At 38.5% G+C, this 14,850-nt stretch overlaps 1 protein-coding gene across 3 annotated transcripts in view; it reads right to left on the bottom strand.

Annotated features, from left to right (window-relative positions):
- The window catches only part of AREL1 (apoptosis resistant E3 ubiquitin protein ligase 1), a 47,285-nt gene that overhangs the window by 29,606 nt on the left and 2,829 nt on the right, over nucleotides 1-14,850 (bottom strand). For 2 of the 3 annotated variants that reach the window (XM_008567512.1, XM_008567514.1), the window contains exon 2: nucleotides 3,420-3,741. The exons of the other annotated variant lie outside the window; for it this stretch is intronic. The gene's annotated coding sequence lies outside the window, so the exon portion shown is untranslated. The remainder of the gene's footprint in view (nucleotides 1-3,419; nucleotides 3,742-14,850) is intronic. 3 annotated transcript variants of the gene reach the window in all.

Here is a 14,850-nt window from a genome sequence, read left to right as displayed (position 1 = left end):
AAAAAAAAAAAAAAAAAAAAAAAAAAAAAGAAAGAAAAAAAAAAAAAAAATCGTAGCCTGCACAGGAGTTCTTTATACTATTCTAATTTTATATCTGAAAAAAATTTTTTTTTTAGCTTTTTTTTTTTTTTCCTTTTTGTCTTTTTTCGTGTCCGGCAACGGATCGCAACCCTCGGTGTTGCACCCACACCTCGCTCAGCCAGTGAGCGGGAACCGGTCTGTATGTGGGATCAGAACCCTCAGCGGGAGCGCTGCCGCACTCCCAAGCGGCGCACTGTAGCAGTGCGCCACCGGGCCGGCCCTATATCTGAAAATTTTTATAATAAAAAATTGAAAACTCATCCCGAGATAATTCATTTAACAAATACTGAGTGCCTACTTAATCTAGTAGGTACCAGGGGAACAGTGTAGAAGATGATAGCCACAGTCCCAGCTCTCGTGAAGCTGTCAGTAATAAGCTTTACCTAGTTGAATTTGTGGCTATTTTCTCTTGATTCACTTATTTCTCAACCAAATCATCACTCCTGATTTTCTAGATCACCTAGACCTTTTCCAGTAGGTTAATTCTACATTTCTACCCCAATTCCCTTTATCATTTAAAACTCAGCATACCAATTACTACTTTTTTCCAAACAATTCTCCTCTCTTCTTGAAAGCTCCTTATGACCAGAAAGTTAGATCTGTCAATTCATCACTCATTAATCTGACCTTTACAAAATATCCCACTGCTCTACAACAGCTCTCAAAAATCTTCCCAATGATATTTACCCACCTTCCAATTTTACCCATGATACATTCTAAGCTTGTCTTCCTTTTCCCCCTTTCTGGTTCCTCCTAAATGCCGTCACAGAGCCTCCCTATTTTTGTCACTCAAATCACTTTTATTCCAGATTTCACCTCTGTTTTGTAAGCATTTTCTGTACTTTTACTGACCCTATCAAGGGTTCTCTCTGGGCTACCCTGATAGAGTTTGGATGTGTTGTCCCCTCCAAAACTCATGTGGAAATTTGATCTCCAATGTGGCAGTGTTGGAAACTGATTGAGTCATGGGGGCGGATCCCTCATGAATGGATTAATGCTCTCCCTGGGGGAAGAGGGGTAGTGAGTGAGTTCTCGCTCTATTAGTTCCAGTAAGACCTGATTGTTTAAAGGCCCCTGGCATCTCCTCTTGCTTCTCTCTCTTGCTTCCTCTCGCCATATGATCTGCTTGTACCCGCCAGCTGCCTGCCACTTTCCACCATGAGTAGAAGCAGCCTGAGGCCCATGCCAGACACAGCTGTCCCAGAATCATAAGCCAAATAAACCTCTTTTCCTTATAAATTACCCAGTCTCAGGTATTTCTGTTATAGCAACACAAACGGACTAAAACATACCCTCACCTCAAACTTCTCCTTAGCCCCATCTTCTACCATACCTCATTATTCACCCTATGATAAATCCAAATCAGATTCTTTATACTTTTACATACAAGCTCTGAAATATCCGATCTCCATGCCTTTTTAAACATCATCTCCTCTGCTTAGATATACTCCTCCCTCTCAGTCTCTATCTATGGAGCATCTCTTACTCCTAAAGTCTAGAGAAAATCCTATTTCTCTTCTCTGAAATCTTCCCTGATCCTAAATTTAGAAATTCCTTCCCTCCTCTGAATTTCCACACAACTTTGTTTTTGTCTTATAGTGCTTATATTCTATATTTTAGTCTCTTTTGTTTTGTTTTTCATTTCAGAGTAGTAAATAACACGAGGCAAAGGCTAGTCTTTAAAATCCTCCAAAGCATCCAACATAATTGCATATAGTAACTGCGATAAATATGAATAAATTATCTTTTGAATGGATAGGGTCAAATGTCTGTTCTTTTATTTGTCCAGAATGCCTAAGGATAAGCAATTTTCCAGATGGGACCCTCCTTTTAGGTATAGTTTTTAAAGACTTCTCTAATTAGCTGTATATTCACTTGAGCCAGGGATTATAAGCTCTTCAGACCAAAAGTTACCAATTTAATTCAGAACAACAAGTATGTAGCAAATACCCATCACTAGGGTCATGGGTCTCATGCATGGTATTTTTCTACAAGTTTCTACAGAACCCCTCCATTTTCTGCTGCTCACACTTCTCCTGCATAAAATTATTTTGTAATCTTTCCAAAGGCTAAAGCACAAAGAAGAAGTACGTATGTTAAGCTTCCACCATTCTATTTTATACAATTCAGTTACATGGGTATTTTGTTTGTTTTCAAGTTCATCTCTGTAGTGTCCTTGCCCTTATACAATTTAGCAAATTGTGATACTCTAAACTAGCAGAATAAAAGTAATAGTAAACTAATAAATTTCTATCCCCTTACTGTGCCACTTTTCAAAGGCCAAACACTGCCCTATATGCTTTACTATGTTAGCCTAAGTAATTGTCACCACAACAACTTGGTGAGATAAGCACTATTATTCTCATTAAAAAAAAAAAGGCTGGGCTTAGAAAAGGTAACTTGCTGAACATCTCACAGCCGGTTATGACTCAAGCCTGTGTCTAACTATGAAGCTCAATGCTCTTAACCTCATGTAGCACTAAATCATGAAAAAGAATAAAGTCATAGTATAGCAAACTATCGAGGAAGAGAAAAGATTTAAGAAAACAGTTAAAAGAAAGTAAGAAAAACAAAAACATTACCCGATCTTACTGTGAAGAGTATCAGAGTGAGGCTAAAATTAGAAAGACAAACTTTAAAAAAAAAAATCTTTTGAAATAAAAATAAAGCATGACAAAGGAAAGTGGAATGCAGTACTAATTACCTAGGGCAGAAATATCACTTGCTTACTGAAGGATCCTGGGCAAGGTGCTCAATACTCCAAAATTTTGCTGTCATTATTTACAAAAAGGGGGGCAGGAGAGTGAAATACTTGAAAATACCTGTCTCAAGGGAATGTTAGAAAGTTGACTGATGGGCTGGCCCATGGCTCACTTGGGAGAGTGTGATGCTGATAACACCAAGGCCACGGGTTCAGATCCCTATATAGGAATGGCTGGTTGGCTCACTTGGGAGAGCGTGGTGCTGACAACACCAAGTCAAGGGTTAAGATCCCCTTACCGGTCATCTTTTAAAAAAAAAATTTTTTTTAATTAAAAAAATTTTAAAAAGAAAGTTGAATCACATACATATTCTGAAACCCCTTTTGGAGCATAAAAATTTATGATTACAGTATAAATTAATTTTATCCCCAACAGTAAAGATCAGTTGTGAAAAAGTCATTTCCCAAAAATGGAGAATTGGTTTCCTCATATTCAAAATTGTTCTGCTGCGGGCAAAGTTAATTCTCACAACTGTGTGCTTTAACAGCTATCCTTTGCTGAAAGGCTTAAAAACTGGTCACTGGATCCATGTTATGCATCCCAATAACTAAATCTTAACTCAGTCTACTACCTTACCTTTAAACGAGGGCCCATGTTCTGAGAACCAAGTGGAACACTCCTATTCACCAAAGCAGGTAACTTTTGGCCCCTTTCGCCTTGTCTTCCAACTTCCACATGAAAGAAAAGAGCCGTAAGGTCAACAGAAAGGGTCTGTCCATCAGACCTTCACTGAGGGTGTGTCACGGTAAGCACAGGGTCAGTGTTTTTGGAATGAACTGGATGAATTCCAGGGTGGCAAAATATAGCCCAAGAATATATCATTCCTCGACTTCTCTCTAGTGTAGGGCGCAATCAACTGCCAAAGGATGCATCTGCTCTGGTGTTCCCGGATCCTACCCTAAAGAGAAAAAACGGGTCAGTGGAATAGGTTTTTATTTCTGAAAGAGATTCCCTGAAAACAAGAAGGAGATAGAACAGGCAGTGGAAACTCCAGGACACTACAAATGACCAAGAGTTGGTAAATTCTGACCAACCATTCCCAATTAAAACTCCACACAGTTTCCCCGAGGCCACTCTCCAACTCCATAAGAAAAGTCAGCTGGCAACCTTACTGACCACAACTATGTCATTCCCTAGAAGGAAGCTCCAACACTTCAGTTGATTCCAGTCCTTCAGTAGAAGCAAACTAAGGCACAGATTTAAAGAGTGAGCCTCATCACAACCACATGCCCAGTTCCAGTTTATTGGAGCTGGAGCACAGGGTCTGGAAACAATCATGAAGAGAAATGAGAAAAAGCACAGGTGGAGCTAGATTGTAAAGGGCCTTGTATGCCATGATAAGGAATCAAGACAATGTTCAGTTGGAAAGGAGAAATCACCAAAGGGCTTTAAAACCTAATCTATCAGCCTATGCAATCTGCTCCCTTTGTGCCCTTGTATGCGTTTCTAAGACATGGTTAAAAAAAGCTGATTTTATCTTTAGAACAGTCAAATCTGCTACTACAAGTGGGAAAAAAAATCTGTGAACTTTCAAAATAAAGTCACTAAGTAAATTCCAGTAATGTTAGTTTGTAACTCTCAAAGATATTCATGATCAGGCCAGCTGGTTAGCTCAGTTGGTTAGACCAAAAGCTTGTAACACTAAAGTCAAGGGTTCAGATCCCCATACTGGCCAGCCAAAAAAAAAAAAAAAAGATAATCACGAACCAAATATAGCAGAATGGGGGTTTATGGCTTTATGGCAATGCATACACAAACAGCCACCATAAAACAAATGAGAAGAGTCTACTAATCAGTAAATGAAAACAGACAGTCCTACCGTATGGCAGAAACTGTTCTTAGTGCTTCATATGTATTAATTCGCAACCCCAAGACATAGATAAAATTATCCCTGTTTTACAGATAAAGAAACTGAGACATAGAAAAGTTAAGTTACTTTCTCTAGATTATACATAATAAGTACTAGAGTTGAGTCAAACCCAGACAACTCCGACCCAGAATCCATGCTTTTTTTTTTTCCTTTTTGTCTTTTTTACTGACCGGTAAGGGGATCGCAACCCTCGGTGTCGCACCCGTACCGGGGACCGGCAACAGGATCGCAACCCTGTTGCGCCCGCACCGCGCTCAGCCAGTGAGTGGGAACCGGTCTCCACATGGGATCCAAACCCTCGGCGGGAGCGCGGCTGTGCTCCCAAGCAGCGCACTCTCCAGTGCGCCACCCAGCCGGCCCAGAATCCATGCTTTTAACAACTACTCAACTGCTTCTCTACTATGGGAAACCAGGGGAAAAAACAAAAAGTGCTAACAGGAACAGAAGAACAGAATGAGTGAAGGGTAGCAGATCAAAGAAGTTGGCAAACTTTTATAACTAAAAATAAATAAGTATATGCATTTATTTTAAAAGATGGCAATAGACTTGCCAAGTACATGAGCCAAAACCTGAGTCAACCAGTAACTGGAACCAGCTTATAGAATCCGCAAACAAGAGAACAGCTACATAAACTATAAGAGATCCCTATGATAGAATGTTATATAAAGATTTAAAAAGTGACACTTTTAAGGTATAACAACACAGGGAAATGCTCACAAATAAAATGTTAAATGAAAAAGCAGACACAAAATTGTTTACACAGCACAAGCCCGATTTTAGAAATATTACATAAAGAAGACTGCAAGGAAAAACATAAAAATGTTAATAGTGGTCATCTCTTGGTATACAGAATTATAAGTGATTTTTTACCTTCTACCTATACCTTTTAGTGTTTTTCAAATTCTTAATGATGCAAGGATATGTAAAAAGTTTCTATTTCTTTTTTTTTTTTTTCTTTTTGTCTTTTTTCGTGACCAGTAACGGGATCGCAACCCTCAGTGTCGCGCCCGTACCGCGACCGCAACCCTCGGTGTCGCACCCGCACCGCACTCAACCAGTGAGCAGACCGGTCTCTATATGGGATCCGAACCCTCGGCGGGAGCGCCGCACTCTACCGAGTGCGCCACCGGGCCGGCCCCAAAAGTTTCTATTTCTGCACAACATATACTTGTTAGGGACCTATTTCCTGAAGAAAGGAGAAAACAGGCAAGTTACCCTTTTTCAAGTAAGGATACAGTATAGAGAAATTAAAATGTACAGAACTTATATTCTATTCATTATGATCTTTGTAGGTCTCTAACCCTGTGATCAGCTATATGATTATTAAATCAAACAACTCCTAGTTCTAACATAATCTTTACTGTACCCACTATGAACTACCATGCTTACTCCAATGCTTCAGGGCCTCCAGTGAGCTTCAAGACTCAACTCAAGCACTCTTCCCATTTCTGGTCCAGCTCTCAGGCTTCTCTGAGGACTGTACACACATCAGGCAGAATCAATCACTTCCACCTTTGTGACACTCCTATGCCAAAGATACCTCTACTACAGCATTTATTAATTAGTCTGTACTATCACTGTTTATATAGCTGTCTCTCCTAAGAGATTGTAGTCTCCCTGAAAACGCTGACTGGGTCTTACCTATCTTCGCCTTCCAATGGCTAGCATGATGTTCAGCCCTACTATCTCAGAGTCTGCACTTTCACACGATCCCCAGGGATTCCTACACACGTTAACTTTTGAGAATCATGGTCCAGACTCTAGAGTAGTCAGCCTGAGAAGGGGCCCAACTATTCTGTATCTCTAACAGACTCACAGGTAATACTGCTGGTCTTACCAACCATGCTTTCAGGAGCAAGAAAGAGTCCAGAGTGGAAGTCAGCAAACTGCAGCCGGAAAGACAAATCCAGATAGCTGCCTGTTTTTATGAAAACAGCCAAGTACATTCATTTACATATTGTCTATGGCTGCTTTTGCATTACAATAACAGAGCTGAATAGTTGCTGCAGAGACATAGAGCCCACCAAAAAATTGGCAGTCAACTTTTCTATCTAACCCTTTACAGAAAAAGTGTACCAATCCTTGATGTAGAGGTCTTAGTCTGAAAGCTACATCACTACCTTAAGTAAATGAATGCATTTTTATAAATCAAAGAAAGCATAAAATCATTTTCTTCCAGTTCTACTACCCTCTTAAGAAAAAAGGTACAAAACTCACAAATTTATGCAAATATTTCTAGTTTCAACTCTTATTTAAAAGTTTTATACCTCCTATAGCCCAACTAGGAATTTTACACAATGATTTTCCAAAGTATGCATTTCATACAATTGTGCTTATAATTCATCAACTAATATTTCTTAAAAATACTATCTCAGAAACCAAATACTGTATCAAGGTTCCTAAAATTATTGCAATACATATTACTGACAGAGTCTCTACTTTTAAAGTGCTATTCTTTTTTTTTTTTCCAAAGATGACCGGTAAGGGGATCTCAACCCTTGGCTTGGTGTTGTCAGCATCACGCTCAGCCAGTGAGCAAACCGGCCATCCCTATATAGGATCCGAACCCGTGGCCTTGGTGTTATCAGCACCGCACTCTACCGAGTGAGCCACGGGCCGGCCCTTAAAGTGCTATTCTAAAAAGTCATGGAAAAACTGATGTGAAAGTCCACTTCAGAATTCTGGTGCACACAGAGCTAGTGGCAACACACAGGAAGCCCACTGTCACCTACTGTTTTCCACAAAACAAGACAGGACAAAAGATGTTTGCTTTGTAAGATGCAGTCTCCAGCATTCTTTACACAGAAGTATTAGCCATGAGTCCAGGGACATCAAATTAAAAAACCAAATCATTCTATTAGCAAAAGGTCCACAGGTTAGAGCAGTCTAACTAAGGAGTTTCCAAGAAATGCAGCGCACTATCAGATACTATGGATTATTAGTTTACATTTACCATGGCTTAATTTCACCCTTGGTTATTCTCCCTACTTAAAAATCCCACCATAAAAGATTACCCTTCCCCATCTAGCTTATACTCTTGAGATATTTATACAGTTGTGTATTTCTGCTATCCTGGTTCAGCCAAGTTATACAGTTTCATTTATGCTTTCCTCATCAGTCAGCCCCTCCAGTCTCTTACATTCCTGCGGGTCTTCTGTGAACTCTTTCCAGCTGGTCCCCAGAGATCTGGTAATGAGGTGCCTACAACTGACTGCAGCCTTCCAAAGTACAGCCTTGTTAGTCAGAACAAGATGAGCTCAGTTCCATGACATATTATTTCTGAGTAGGCATTTACCAAATTACAGAAAGCTAGTATGCTGCCATATTAGACTATAACCCCACTCCATGCCTACCAGATTTAGGCACCAGGGCCTGCCAGAATGTGCTAGAAGCCAGAGGATAAATGGCACATATTCCTGCAACATCTATTTTACTAAAGGATAAAGTGAATGGTAAGAAAAAAGTATTTTCATGTTAAAACAAACTCACAAATAAAATAGAATGTAATATTTCCATGAATTTCTACAGATAAAATATAAATATATTCAAAATATTAATAAATATTTTATACATGAGGCAGAAAGGTTGCTCCCAATCCCAAGGGTTTATATATCCACTAGCTTCTACCACTAGAGATACTTGAGGCAAAAAATTTGAAAAGTGCTACGACCCTAACTCAACTTCCGGTCTAACTGCCCATTACCACCCAACCCATATAATCACATCTTAAATAACATGATTTTTCTGCTATATTTCCCCATCCCTAGATATCTATTTTCTCTTTACCTAAAATCATTTGCTAAAACTTCATGTTGCATTCCACTCTGTAATTTACTGATACCAACATCTTTAGGCTCCTCTACATTGTTCATTCTTCATTCATTTCACATTTTTTAAGCACTTGCTGTATGCCAGGCTGTGTACTAAAAGCTCAAGTCACAAGGATAAATAGAACAGGATCCTTCCTTAACCTCAATGAACTTAGTCCAACATGAGACATGGACAATACAATGTGGCAAAAGCTATGAAAGAGAAATAAAGTCTGGAGAATAGAGGTTGGAGGGATAACTTTGCCTGAGAGAGTGAAGAAGTCTTACAGTGAATCAGACAATGGAGCTGATTACTTAAGAATGAGTACGTATTTGCAAAGGCAGAAAAAAAAGGACTAGTTTCCTAGGCAGAAAGAACAACATAGGCAAAAGTACCAAGTCAAAAAAAGGAGTAATGAGGGCCAGCCCGTGGTTCACCTGGGAGAGTGTGACGCTGATAACACCAAGGCCACGGGTTCGGATCCCTACATAGGGATGGCTGCTTAGCTCACTCGGGAGAGTGTGGTGCTGACAACACCAAGTCAAGGGTTAAGATCTCCTTACGGGTCAACTTTAAAAAAAAAAAAAAGGAGTAATGAAAAGTTCAGTACTATGAAAGCAAAGTGTATAGATAGACCACCAGGGAGAATAATAATAATAAACCACCCGGGGCCAAACTAGGGCAACCGATTCTAAGTACAGTACAGTGTAGTAGTTAAGTGCATTAATCTTACTACTCAGTGACCTTGGACAAATTACTTCTCTTCTGTTGCCTCATATGTAAAATGGAGATGCACTGAGAAAAGTAAGGAATTCAGCTGCTCTTGGGGAGCAAGATTTGGAGTGTAAGGAAAATGAGGACACGTTGAGACTGGAAACTCCAGACCCAGGTGACTTGGTACTACAGGAGTGCCTTGGGGGGTATGGTTCTATGTGCAAACCAGGCTGCTGGGCTGTCATGGTATGACAGTTTGTGCCAGGCCATGGCAGCCCAACCCACAGTAAGTGAGAAAGATGGCTTGAGTCTACCTGAGGGATTAACTGGTTTTCCAGAGAAATCCCATGTGGAAACAACCACAGCAATGATTCAAAATACCGAATGTTCTGTGTTTCTCTCAAGGATGATGGTGGTAACAAGAATTGAGAACATACTATGTGCCAGGCATTGAATGAAGTGCTTTGTTTGTATTATCTCACTTAACCCTGACATCAACCATATGAGGTAAGCATATTATCCATATTTTACAGATTAGGAAACAGAGGCACAGAGAGCTAAAGTAACTTGCCTACAGTCACCCAGTTGATAATTGAAGGAGCCAGACAATGTGATTCCAAAGCCCACACTCCTAACCAATAATAACTGATATATCAAAAAGAACCTCCCAAAAGTAAAAAAAAAAATTTAAATAAATAAAAAGAAACCCAAGAAGGAGAAAAAAAATATTCTTGGGATAGGAAGAATGAGACCACAGAATTTAATTTAAAAATTTAAAGAAATTTAAATAAATAAAAAGAAACCCAAGAAGGAGAAAAAAAAATATTCTTGGGATAGGAAGAATGAGACCACAGAATTTAATTTAAAAATTTAAAGATCTTTTTTAACCAAGGGAGAAAGAGGATCACACATTTTAAAAGAAGTAACTCTGGAGTCAATGTGAAAGAGACTCTGAAGAGAAGGACAGATCCATGACTGAGAGACCAAATAAGAGGATCCTCATCCAACCAAAGCAGTAGCTAGACACACTGGCCATGACACAGAGAGGGAGAGGCTAGAATTCTAAAGCAACAGATGGATGGCCTGTGAAGTCAAAAAGATAATGGAGAGCAAGAAGCCAAGAACTAATGCAGATTTTCTACACACGGGAGCATGGCTGAATGATGAAAAATTAAGGAGACAGAACAAATATGGAGGGAAAGATAATGAGTGCAGAAATGAACATGTTAAGTTTGAAGTGTCTGTAGGATATCCTGGTGAATATACCTAACAAGACAAATGGAAATCGCAACTGAAGCTATAGAGATATCAACATCCTGGCTGGCTGGTTAGTTCAGTTGGTTAGAGCACAGTGTTTTAACACAAACGTTAAGGGTTTAGATCCCCATACTGGCCAGCTGCCAAATACAAAACAACAACAAAGAGACACCCACATCCTGCAGACGTGGGGAATGGAAAAGACCACCATGGAAAGCAGTCAGACCAAGAAAAAGACTATAGAACCCTGAGGTGATCAACCTTTCAAAAAAATAAATAAATAAAAGAGTAGTTAGAAAAGAAGAATGAGAAGGGACAATCAGAGAAAAGAAGAAAAATTCTAAAAGTGGTTTATTAGAGGCAAAAGGAAGTGACTCTTTCTAAAAATTAGTGGTCAAGAGTACCAGACCCAATAAAGATCTACGCCAGAGGGGGGAACTAAAATCAGCTCCCAAGTTTTCTTCTTGAATTATTTAGGACTCTCATTTTCTGATCTAGCAACTTCTTCAAATAAATTTTCATATCTTATTTCCACCTCATTAATAATAAAAATATTAATCTAAACTTCACCTAACACTGATAACTAGTAAGCTCTTTGCAACTCAATTTACTGACACTATTATTACAAAATCATTCTAGGGTCTATAACAAATTCAGATCTAAATTAATCTGAATTTATTCTCTAATCTTGCATAAATCACTGGCAAAAAAATTTTGTCAAAACTTTAAAAATCAGCTTTATTGAGGTATAATTCATATACAGTAAAAGTCACCAATTTAAAGTGTACAATTAGTATCTACAACTGTGTTATAAAACACAATATAGAACATTTCAACCCAAGAAATTTCCTCATGCTCCTTTGCAGTCAGTCACCCTTCCATAACCCCCTGCTCAACCACTGATGTGCTATCTATCACTGTTGTTTTGCCTATTACAGAATGCCAATACAAATGGCATCATATACAAAATGCAGTCTTTTGTGTGTGGCATTTTTTCACTTAGCATAATGGTTTTCAGATCCATATATGTTGCTACGTGTATCAGCAGTTCATTCCTTTTTACTGCTGGGTAGTAGTCCATTAGAAAGACATACTGCAATATGTTTATCCATTCACCAGATGACGGACATTTGGGTTATATCCAGTTTGGGGCTATTATGGATAAAGCTGCTATGAAGATTCAAGTACAAGTCTTTGTGTGGACACATGCTTTCACTTCTCTTGAGTAAATATCTAAGAATGGAATTGTTGGGTCATATGGTAAGTATATATTTAACTTATAAAAATCTGCCAAACTTTTCCAACGTGGCTGTATCACTTTGCATTTCTACCACTAATGTATGAGGGCTCCAGTTGCTCTACATCCACCAACACTTGATACTGTCATTTAAAAAGTATTACCCATTCTAACAAGTATAAAGTGGTATCTCACTGTGGTTTTATATGTGTATGGCACAGAAAAGAGCAAAGCTATTTATCAAAATTACATGTGGTCTAAATGCAATGACTGGTATTCTGGATTGGGTCCTGGGACAGGAAACAGACTTTAGTGGAAAAACTTGTGAAACCCAAATTAGTCTGTAGTTTAGTATTGTACCGATGCTAATTTCTTAGATGTGACAAATGTACCATGGTTGTGTAAGAAGTTAACATTAGGAGAAGCTGGGTGAAAGGTATATAGGGACCCTCTGTACTACCTTTGCAACTTTTCTATAAATTTAAAATTATTCCACAGTATAAAAAAAAATTTTTAACCTATGGTTCCCCACTATACATTCTCATTCCCCCTTAAGATTCTGATTATGGGGGCCGGCCCGGTGGCGCACTGGATAGTGCGCCGCTTGGGAAGCGCGGCGGCGCTCCCGCCCGAGGGTTCGGATCCCACATACAGACCGGTTCCCGCTCACTGGCTGAGCGAGGCGCGGGGGCAACACCGAGGGTTGCAATCCCGTTGCCGGTCCGCGGTCCGGTACGGGGGCAACACTGAGGGTTGCGATCCGTTGCCGGACACGGAAAAAAGACAAAAGACAAAAAAAAAAAAGATTCTGATTATGCCTTCCTAATCATTGCCCCAATTCAGGAAATGCTGGGCTAAAACTTTTAAAAAATCTTTTTCAAGCCCTTTCTATAAACCATTTGCAAAGCCCAGCTGGGTTTCCTTCTTCACCAAGACATGAAAAACTAAATCACACTTGAGAGGTTTTAAGAGCTTTCTCTTCCTAATAGTGTCACCGTATACACTATGGGGTATACTTGGGTTTAAACTTCTGATGTAAACAAGAGGGAGGTTAAAATAACATGGGCTAGATCTCTTGACAAAGGAAAGAAGATAGTAGGAAAGAAGATAGTACAGAAAATATATGTTGTATATTATTAGGCTATCTTTATCTGATTTCTGGCCAAAATGTACAATGAATAGAAAATACAGTTGACAGACACTGACTATTAGCATCTCTACAGGCAAACTGTACCAGATAGTTATAAGCTCTGAAAAACGTAATGCAAATTCCTTAACTATTCAAGATAAAAATTCACATGGCAGTGTTCAATTCAGACTAAATGACAAAACATGTATCTACCATGACTGTTTAGTTTCTAATAGCTAAATGAATACTCATCTCTCTGTAGTAAACCCTATCTTTTAGAACAGGCTTCAAGAGTCCCACAAGAAAAACATCATCATGGTGATATAACACCATAACAAGGGCTCAGGCATGTGTACACACATGTACACACACACATACAAACACACACAAACTGCAATAAGGTTAAACTCAAAACTTTGAAAACCACTATACAAAAGAATATTAGTGAAGGCTAAGCATTAATGAACCCTTCAAAGAAAAAGAAACCAAAGAAAAATAACTGAAATTTAAACCTAAGCTAGTTAATGGCTAAAGCCATTTAAAAGGTAAAATGATATACTAGAATCCATTAAGGTCATAAAAGCTGTTATACAGTATGTTGATAGTATTAAATAAATATTACACAACAGTATTCTGACCTGGACCACTTCCAGAAAGATGAACAGTTGAAGTAACTCCTCTAAAATATTTCAATTCACATAACTCTACTCAACCACCTACCATAACTTATCTGTTTACAAGTCTTTCTCCAATACAGAAATAAGGTCTTGAAAAGTAACTAGCACATTGCCTAGGATAGACGGGCCCTCAATAAATGATTTCTGAATGAATGAACATGCAGCTGTAATCTACCTCTGAGGTATCCTTATAAATCAATTCAATATCAAGACCTCAGGAGTAGAATATGCTGTATACCATGCTACCAGATTTAGGAGAAGGTCAAGTTAACTGAAACATAATTAACAGTAACTAATATTTATTGGGGGGAAAAGTCTTATCATATGAATCATAAAAGTAAATGTAAAAATGGTAATTTGCAAGTGGAGAAAAATATCTCTAATGTTTTTCCCGATAGCCACAAAAGTGAATCTACCTATAACTTTCTAACATTAAAATACAAGATGTTCTTATACAAAATCATTTTATAAAGAAATGTGTTATCAACTTAAATCAGTAAGTTAGACCAGTTAGTGAATGGAATGAAGTCCAAGCCCAATTATGTGTTCAAAATGTGGGTCCAATGCCTTGAGCGATTCTCAAGACTGCAGAAAATACAAAACAACCCTCTTGACTGCTGAGAAGGACTAAAATCATTTCTTTTCCTCACAAGTATGTACCCCAAAACAATTACTTTCTGTTCCCATTCAACACAAATCAACACCACCTCTCCCATTCCCATTCCCATCCCCATCCAAGAATGCTATAGAGTATCTGAATACTTTAATTTCAGGCCATAAGAGTCTCAGATAGCAATAAGATTGTAATGCTAAAAAAACTTATTTTTCTAAGTATGTTAGCATCCCCCAGGGCACTCCTACACTAACTTAGTTCCTTATCAAGTATTAAGCAAGGGAATCAGAAAATCCTCAGAATAGAAATTACAAACTGCTTTCTAAAATGTTATTGTTCATAGATTCCAAAATTCAGGGTACACATTACCAGGAGAGTATTTTTCCATCAATGCCTGAATTTAAATGCAAATTACTATTTAATTATATGCAATTTTCTCTGTAAATCTATATATAATACTGATCAGTCTCCAAATATTTTTAAAAAAACAAACTGTGTTTACTTAAAAAGCTTATTGCCTAATCCCCAAGAGGTTCTAATGCATCAAAAATGTGGTCGGTGTTAGCACTACCCATGAATGACAGCTTGGCAGAGACAAGCTGTTCTAAAAAGATTAGAAACTTCTAGTGATCTCAAATTAGGTAAAGCAGGAGGCACATAGAGTATCTCTAGAGGCTTCAATAAATAACACACACACACA

Source organism: Galeopterus variegatus, unplaced genomic scaffold (assembly GCF_000696425.1).
Source record: "Galeopterus variegatus unplaced genomic scaffold, G_variegatus-3.0.2 Scaffold325, whole genome shotgun sequence".
Taxonomy (NCBI): domain Eukaryota; kingdom Metazoa; phylum Chordata; class Mammalia; order Dermoptera; family Cynocephalidae; genus Galeopterus; species Galeopterus variegatus.
Note: the sequence above shows the minus strand (reverse complement) of the source record. Positions and strands in the feature narration are given on the sequence as shown.